The sequence below is a fragment of the Cryptotermes secundus genome, unplaced genomic scaffold, assembly GCF_002891405.2.
Source record: "Cryptotermes secundus unplaced genomic scaffold, Csec_1.0 scaffold962, whole genome shotgun sequence".
NCBI classification, from domain to species: Eukaryota; Metazoa; Arthropoda; class Insecta; order Blattodea; family Kalotermitidae; genus Cryptotermes; species Cryptotermes secundus.
In genome coordinates this window covers 651,305-660,680 of record NW_019720723.1, presented here as the reverse complement: position 1 = coordinate 660,680, position 9,376 = coordinate 651,305, and the positions used below count along the sequence as shown (strand labels likewise).

The following is a 9,376-nucleotide window of genomic DNA, read 5'->3' as shown; positions in this document are numbered from 1 at the left end:
AATCATCGTTTTGCTATTTTTGCTATTTTTATTAACTGAATCGTTGTTATAATCAATCACCTTTATCAGCTTTCTCAGGACTACCTTATTGTTCATTGGATTTTTTGTTTTTATTACTTTCACGCCTTTCTTTGTTGTGTAAGGCAGACGTAGCAGTTTGTCTACTCTGCTGTTTCGTAACTGGCCCTGTGGATGTTCTTTTTCTTTTCTTTGTTCGTAATGAAGTGAATAGTATCTACATTGTGATGCTTCTCTAACTGACTTGCGGCTGTTGACTCGACATACAGATAATAAACAACCGAATAAGTATCACTTTATTATCATCATCAACGCTCTTTCAGACAGTACGCATACCGGCAAAAATTTCAGAAGAAACACATTTGCCGGTGCACTGTTGTTTCGACTTTTTTCTTCCTTTGGCGCTACAGCCCCAATTTGGGCCTTGGCCTACCTCCAGGAAACTCTCCGTTTCTCTTCGGTTTACTAGATCTTAAACATTCGGTAGGACTCCTTGGGCGGGTGATCAGTTCGTCGCGAGGCCTATACCTATACACAAACAGAGAAAAATGCGCGCACGCACGTACGCACAAACACCAAACATCCATGCCTTGTATGGCATTCGAACCCACGATCCCGGCTTCCGAGCGAGCAAAGACAGTGCATGCCTTAGACCGCTCGGCTACCGTGACCGGCAATGTTTCGATTTAAGAGGCTAAAACTGAGCATGAGAGTACCGGATTACGCCTTGAGAAATATATTTCATCATCATCATCTTTTTTTTTTCTCCCTTCACAGTGGGCCTAGGCCTACCTCCATGAACTTCTCCGTTCACTTCGGTTTTTCTAGATCTTACACATTCGGTAGGACTCCTTGGGCGGGTGATCAGCTCGTCGCAAGGCCTCTACTTGTAGACAAACACAGAAAAACGCACACACACAAACTAAACATCTACTTCCTGAGTGGGATTCGAACCCACGATCCCGGCTTCCGAGCGAGCGAAGACAGTACATGCCTTAGACCGCTCGGCTACCGTGACCGACCATAATCATCATTACTGGATGTTAATTGGACCACAAGGAAATAGCAGTCCCTCTGCTTTTCGAACGGACTGTACTAACTACGAAGTGGCTATTTTATTAATCGATTTTGTCGCGGTTCCGCTTCTTCGGACTCACAGACTGAGTTTGTGGTGACCCACGGGGTTATATTTCATCTCCGCTTTGATAAGTATAAAAATCCAACAAGATTAAATTCAAGGGAGAGATCCCTGGCAATGACAGTTCTCACTATAAACCCACCAGTAACTCATCTAGACCACATTCTGCTATCAAGGGTGGGACATGGGATTGAATTATTGGATTCTGCGCCTTATTTTTCTTTTTTGCACATTCCCCCTCATAAATTATTCTACAGCCTCTCTCTCTCTCTCTCTCTATATATATATATATATATCTGTAGTATCACAGTGTTGTTCTCCCACATTCCCTGAAGGAAAATGGTCCTCACCACTGCACTCCCTAAGCCCTATTTTAAAAGTGACACAGACAAGACAAGACTGTTGAGTGGTACTCTTCCGCTGTCTGTGATAACAGTAAGCTTTACGAACAGACATGGAGGAGATTGTCCCTGACATACAGGCCTAACGTGTTCTACATCATCCGTTTTACTGTTAAGCGATGTATCCTGAGGAGCTCCGTTTATAGCAAAATTTCTCGTAAGCATTCATTAATTATGCTTTCTTCGGAGCTATACGCGGTCTCAGTGCGCACACAGTCATTAAATGGCAGGCTTATAAATACGGCCGGGATAGCGTTGTTGGTATAGCGACTGGGTACAGGCTGGAGTTCGAGTCCCGGTAGGGTCAAGAATCTTCTGTTCTCCACGTCGTCCAGATCGGCTCTGGGGGTCACCCAGCCTCCTATCCAATGAGTACCAGGGGCTCTTTCCCCTTGGGTAAAGCGGCAGGGGCGTGAAGCTGACCACTCACCTCCAGCTTGTGCCGAGATCAAGAAAATGTGAATCTAAACACCCACTCCCTTACACGCCTTCATGGCATACTACTTAATGAGCAGGGCCCGGATTTTGATGACGTCATCTTTTTTTCCTTTTATCCTATGCGATGCTCTTAAATATATAAATCTCGGACTTGAGCTGCTGGTTACAGAAATGTAAATTTTATAGGTAATTTGTTGTCATTTTTTGACATTTTTAGGTCTAAGGTCATTTTTTCATTTGGGGGTAATTTTTTTGTAAATTTTTGGACTTTTAAGGTTATTTCTTGTCATTTTTGGCCATTTCAGGGAATTTTTCTTCATATGTTTTCTGAAATGTGAATAACAAGGAAGAGAGAAGTGTTCTTTCTTTTTTCCTTTATGTCATTTTTCTGGTTTTTTTCGGTCATTTTTTTTTTTAATATTTTCAGGTCATCAAAATCCTTTACCTTACCTTACAGCACTGTCAGAGATACATGACAGTCACTTTCAGTTCAGGGAAGGCAATGGTTTGTTTTCTACATGCATGTCCCTGTCTTTCAAAAACTAAGACCACCTCCATGGAGCAGAGTTCTTCTTCAGAAGACACGATTGTTCAGCTAGTCAAGAAATTACTATTTTACTGAACTCGACGGTTCATGACCGTTTTCACAAGAGCCCGCCACCGGTTCTTATCCTTAGCCACATGAATCTCATCCGCATTACTTTAAAATCCATCTTAATGTTATCTTCGTCATCGATACCCAGACATCCACAGTGGTTTCTTTCATTCGGGTTTCTCGACTAAAATTCTGCATACATTTCGCATATCTACCACGCCTGCCACATGTCGCACCCATATCATCTCTTTCGATTTGATCACCGTAACAACATTTAGTGACGAGTACCAAATTTGGAGCTCCCTTCTCAAGCCTCCTGTTACCTACTCTCCCGTGAGTCCAAATATTCTTCTCAGCACTGTTTTCACACATCCTCAGTCTATGTTAATTCGCTTATAATTTCAACTGATTCACCCTCACACAAACTGTTTGAACGTTTATCCCAAATTAGGAGATTCACATTGGAATGCTGGACCATTCGGCGGGTCTGTCATCTGGCTACCGGCAAGCTAGGTCAGTTGTTTGTCTACCTCTTCATTCCTGACCTCTGTTGGACTTAAACGTGAACTTAGGGCTATAGCTGTAATTCTACGAGGAGTGCCTTAGATAAATGAACTTTCGAGTTTTCTGCAAAGAGCTGCAATTCCATTTTCAGCCACCCGTAGAGGGCGGAAATGACTGGGAATGGGAAATCACGCGCACTGTATCGGTGCTTAGGGAATGCACGTGCCCTACTTACAGAGCCGATCTCCAGTGACGTCCAAGCTATCACAAGCCTCACAGTATGCCAGTATTATATTGGACATATCCATCACCTTGCGTAACTTACGTCTTTCTGGAAGTTTTCTACAGCCTCTTCAGGCGATCAACTGTCATTACATCAAAATGTGTACTCGGCTGAAGCCTGGCTCGCTTTAACACTAGAATGCTATCGGTCGAGCACAGTGGCCGCACGGTCTAAGGCACGCCCGTTCAAACACTGGGATCGTGGGTTCGAATCCCACACGAGGCATGGATGCCTGTTTATTCTATATGTGCTGTCCTGCATGCAGGTAGCGGCCTTGCGATGGGCTGATCCCCCATCCAAGGAGTCCTATCGACTGTGATCAAGAAACTGAAAAAGCGGCCAAGGTCCAACAAAGAGCTGTAGAGCCATGGATAGGTGGATGGGTGTAAGGGCGGATAGAATGCCACCCAGTGCTCATCGTGGGTAAATGCATGGAGTTATAAGAATCACTCTTGGGCCGCCCCCGTGGTTGGGCCGGGTTGAACCCCAACCGTCGCCAGTAATGTTTCAAAAATAAATCTTATCAGTATATCCTCACGACAACAAATTCATTGAAGATGGCAGTAGCGTCGACTTAAGAAACGCTGCGCAGCACCATGTCAAATTGTGATCAAGTAATAAGCAATGCTGAGCGTAATACTGGTATAATGAATCAGTAATGGTCACAAACCTTTAGAAAGTCACAAGCGTTACAGCTAAGCTACTCTCGTCAATACGCTTATGGCAAGGATAATATATACTGTATTTCTGCATTACCATCTTGTGCGGATGTGAAACCAGTCGCTGTTTATTGTTGAGAATCATGCGGAACACACAAACATATGGGATAAAAAGGATTGGTTGTGGATTCGGGCCGGGAAATTCATGTGAAAGTCAAGTAATCACGGTTTGCCAGGACATTGCAGACATTTTAAATGGATAATACTCGTTCCTGACTGCCTCTGTGGTCTAGTGGTCAGAGTTCCTGGCTACAGATCCAGGGGTCCGCGGTTCGACTCCGGCGCTACCAGATTTTCTGAGAAGTAGTTGGTCTGGAACGGGGTCCACTCAGCCTCGTGAGGATAACTGAGGAGCTATTGCAAGCAAATAGCGGCTCCGGTCTACAAAACCGAAATTAACGGCCGTGGGGATTCGTTGCGCTGACCACGCGACATCCTCTATCCGCCAAAGTTGGCAGTAACTTCGCCGACAAGCGGCGGTCGCTCGGACGGTATACATCGCTTATGGACTACAGGCCACGGATTTTTTTTTGTGTGTTGTGGAATTCCATTAAGTGTAACTATTTCAATAATTAATTAAATAAAATTGTTTATGCCTCGCATGTTTCGGCCATTAGTGGCCATCATCAAGCAGCAAACCAATACTATGAGGGAAAATACTCGTATACTTCACATATTTTGTTATTAAGGCATTCTTATAAATTTATTTTAATTTGTGTTAATTACTCAGTATCAATATTTATATCGGCCATTAGTCCCTTCAATGAGACTGCAGTATCAAACTAAGTAAAATATAGGGTCATCGAAAAAGAATGCCGGGATTATAAAAACATAACTTTAAAATTTTTTTAAATATATCGAAATGAATTGAGTTTTAAAATTCGGCGAAACAACGTTAGTTTCGGGTATGCTCAGTTGATGGTGCGTAGCGGGTGACGCTCAAATTCTTCTGTCTGTTGACCAATCGGCACAACTTGTGCACAAAGCCTGGATTGGGAGGGCGGATAAATGTTCTGATCTCCCAGAAGACCAGATCTTACCCCGATGGACCTTTTTGTGGGGATAGGTCAAGAACACTGCGTATTGTTAAAAGGTTCTGGATCTCTGGCACCTACGGAATATGATCACAGGAACCACTGAAATGACAACTTGGCACGAAATGGAACATTTTCTCGATATCTGCCGAGAGAAAAATGGAGCACATATCGAAACAAAATGAGGCAAAAAAAATCAGACATTTTTAGCGATTTAACGCTTGAATCATGGCGATACGTTTAACATTTTTTGAGTGATAGGTTTTTATAATCCCGGCATTCTTTTTCGATGACCCTGTATTTCCTTCGTAATGTCGGTTTGCCCCTTAATGGCCACTAGTGGCCCCGATATGTAAGACATGAGATTCCGTTACGAATTCCGTGAAAATTTTATAATTTTTTTCACAAAATGAGGCAAAAAAAAGAAATAAAATAGGCATAAATTGAAATAAAATAGGACCGACTAATCTGTCTTTCAAGATCAGACGGCGCTGTCCCTCCCTTTTTGGGACCTAAGGAAGGTGAAGAAAATGGGGAAAATAATGCTTAAAACGAGCTTCATAACTTTAATTTTTCGTCTGGTACTTCTGAGGTGAATACATAAAGGACCAAAAGCTGGACTAGTGGCTCTGATGAGGAAACAACAAATACATACAAAACATTGTTCGGAATATTGCTGTACAAGCTGTAGACTACGGTGGCAAAGTCTAAACTTTGGACGCTGCAAAAAATTTCCTTGCTCTCCTTGAAAAACGATATATGCCGGACAAATGTATGCCGTGACTTGTTCATTGTGAACACTTGCTGAAGTTTAATCACGCGTTCTGCATGGCTGTGCTGCTCTAAACAGCCAGGAATTCTTAATGCCCCCACGAAGGGAGGTGCGAGCAATATCAAGGAGTCCTCTAAAACCGCTCGTGCTCGGGTAATGCGTTTTAATCCTCTAGAATGTGACGTGAGATGTACGCTACCCGAACGTGAGAGGCATCTGGGAATAATTCCAGCATATTATCGCGCTGTAGGGTTGCCCAGCGACGGAGCATTTCGTGTGACACACTTGACCTTTCAAAACACAGTGTACCACCTGATTGAACCTTAAAAAGAGCTCTGCATTTTGCCCTCAGAATTGTTTATGTGCTTCATGTTACTCTCAAAATAACAGCGATTATTTTACTGAACAGCATTAACCGGCTTGTACATATGTTTTCTGTGACATAAGAACTTATGCAGCCCTTGCAGTTTCAGTTTATCACAATTAAACCTCGCCGCTGTCAAGACGGTCATATTACGCAGCTCACCCTTCATCAACTGTGAAAAATCACCTCTGCATCTATAAAAAGCCAAAATAACCGAAATAAAATAAATATATTTATGGGGGGACCAAAATTTTTATACTAGACTTTACGAATTCAACAGTAGCCTATACAAATTTGGCAGTTCAACGGTTTTTGTACTTATCGTTTTAACAACGACGTATATGGGAGAACTACACCCAAATATTAACCAGACAACACAAAATATACCCACTCTAACCGTGGCCAATCTAAGGGTTGAGCAATAGAGCCAGCTGCGAATGTGTGTACTTGATGATGGCCGAGAAGCGGATACAAATAGCAGATAATTAACATACAGTATAGCTGTTCAGACGTTGTGCTGACGGAAATAAACAGTCATCACTCAGAAAATCAGAGTTCTGCTGCCATTGTCTCAAGTTATTATTTCTTACCACTCAACGTCTTTCACTCTCATGACATCCTTATCAGGGGACGGACCGGCAAAGCCGGTGAACCTTCTACCAAAGTGACTCTCTTTCCTTCCCAAACTGAAATGTCTTGTCACTTCTCCCACAACTTCCTCTCTTCACGTACTCCTCTACTATTCTTTCTTACATCCCGTATTGTTTCAGACGTCACATGATAACCTAGTCGTCACAGGGCCAATAATCAGTGGTATATAGAAAGGAAATCAAGCTGTGTTCTGTTGAATTTTAATTTCTGGAGATGTAGGCCCAGTTTTTGATATAGTAACTTAAATTATTTGAAGGCCGGTAGTCAGTGTATCGGCATTGAAATCTGTTACCAAAATACCANCTTGTCACTTCTCCCACAACTTCCTCTCTTCACGTACTCCTCTACTATTCTTTCTTACCTCCCATATTGTTTCAGACGTCACATGATAACCTAGTCGTCACAGGGCCAATAATCAGTGGTATATATTTATGTGGTTGAAAGGAAATCACGCTGTGTTCTGTTGAATTTTAATTTCTGGAGATGTAGGCTCAGTTTTTGACATAGTAACTTAAATTATTTGAAAGCCGGTAGTCAGTGTATCGGCATTCAAATCTGTTACCAAAATACCAGATAATGCCTTTGTCATTTATATGTCTAGACTTTGTAATTTTGCTGCTTTCCTCTGCTGTGTTTTCCGAAGGGGGCTCAGATATGTTAGGGGTTGCTGTTGTGCTTTAAATGGTCTGCCTCCATAGGATCCTATTCCATGAAGTCATTTAAGCTTTAGACTGTGGTATTTTCGGATGTGACACCATATGGTACTGCAGATGGATACCAGAGTTTCGTGAGAACATACTCCATCCATCTGCAGGGTGGAACTGAAAGTGTAAAAGCTGTGAAAAAAGAAAAGTTTAGTCTTTTTTGAATTGTTTCATTTTGGTCCGTTACACTATTATACATAAAATCAATACAAAGTCCGTCGAGTGTAACAATTGTTTTTTAGGTCACTTCTTTCTCACTCTTGCCTTACATGTTTCGGTTTTAGTAAAACCATCTTCAGAGGCACATGGTACTAACAAGAAAACACTGGCGTTGTTTAACTGTACACAGTATATATGCTATGTGGGCACTGCACAAATATCGATGTGTAAAAGCACAACACTAGCTTGGAGTACTGAATGCACGTACAGAATGCACGTTCAACCTTCGCATTCAATCCGAAGTTGCCCTCGCGTTAAAACATCACTATTAAAATATTTAAAAAATATTTAAAAGTTTAAGACTTTTGAAGTAAAATATAAAAATGTTAGGCTGCTTCTTAATTTAACCCGATGTTGGGAGATGTCTTGAGGTTGTATTGGCTTGTAGTTGGATTGTTCCTGTGCGTTGTGTGTTGTGTACTCCCTAGTCCCTACCTTACAGAAAACACACTGAGTCTTCATTACAAAGACCACTCAGTTAATGCAGTGTGGGGAAAATAATGCTGCTTATTTTGAGCAATCAGATGAAACACACTCTTAATGCTAAAAAAATGGTACAAACTATGCTCTGAAGTATTAAGTATTTTCTTCCTTGTCTTCAAGAAGGAAATGACTGTGCCCTGTGAGCGAACGAAACTGGCAGCCTTCAGTGAAGGAACCCGCAGTTTAGTATGAATCGTCACTGACAAATGAGGGGATGTTCACTTACTTTTCGGCTTTATGACAAAATTGATAGACCGGTGTTGCTAGCCAGCGAAATCCTGTATGAAGGGAGATGCTGTGAGAACATCCATATGCGTTGAAAAGTTCAGAGATCTTCATGTTTACGGTTAAGTCAGTAAAACAAGCAGAAGGAGGCCTTCCTGCTGCAAGACTTGACCGCTTACTTGTTTCATATTTGACTCATTTTCTTCGTCGGATTGTCATAATTTAAACAAAAACTTATATGTGTTTCGGAGCAAGAATATGGACATAAACAACAGAATATGTGATAGTTCTGTGCGTTTCCGGATACGAGCCAAAATGATAGAAGACTATAAATGAATAATAGCAAGTGTGTCCCTAGTTTAATCTGCTGTTAGCTTATTGCCAATGTAATTATAATTTGTTGAAGTCCTTCCCAAATATTTAAACTTGTGACGTTTTCGAAGGGTTTATTATCTATATCCAGAGAATTATTTTTCTAAAAACATCATTTCCGGTGCTCTCATGTTCGGTGTTTGTCTGAAGGTCAAAACAACACTATACCGGAAGCTATGCGATTTCTGACAAGTTTGCCGGTACGCTGCAGCTTTTTGCTGGTATGCGTACCAGATGAATAAATGCACCGCTTAACTATTTGTCTTCCATTCTGATGGCGAGACGGCCTCTGTCGTCTAGTGATCAGCGTTCCTGGCTACAGATCCAGAGGTCCGAGTTCGATTCCCGGCACTATCAGATATTCTGAGAAGTAGTGGGTCTGGAACGGGGTCCACTCAGCCTAGTGAGGATAACTGAGATGTTTCAAGAAAATACCGGCTGCGGTCTAGAAACCCG

The 9,376-nt window shown here is 41.9% G+C and overlaps 1 protein-coding gene across 15 annotated transcripts in view; it reads right to left on the bottom strand.

The window, feature by feature from the left end:
- The window catches only part of LOC111872418 (SH2 domain-containing protein 3C), a 224,133-nt gene that overhangs the window by 14,873 nt on the left and 199,884 nt on the right, over positions 1 to 9,376 (bottom strand). The gene's annotated exons all lie outside the window — the stretch shown is intronic.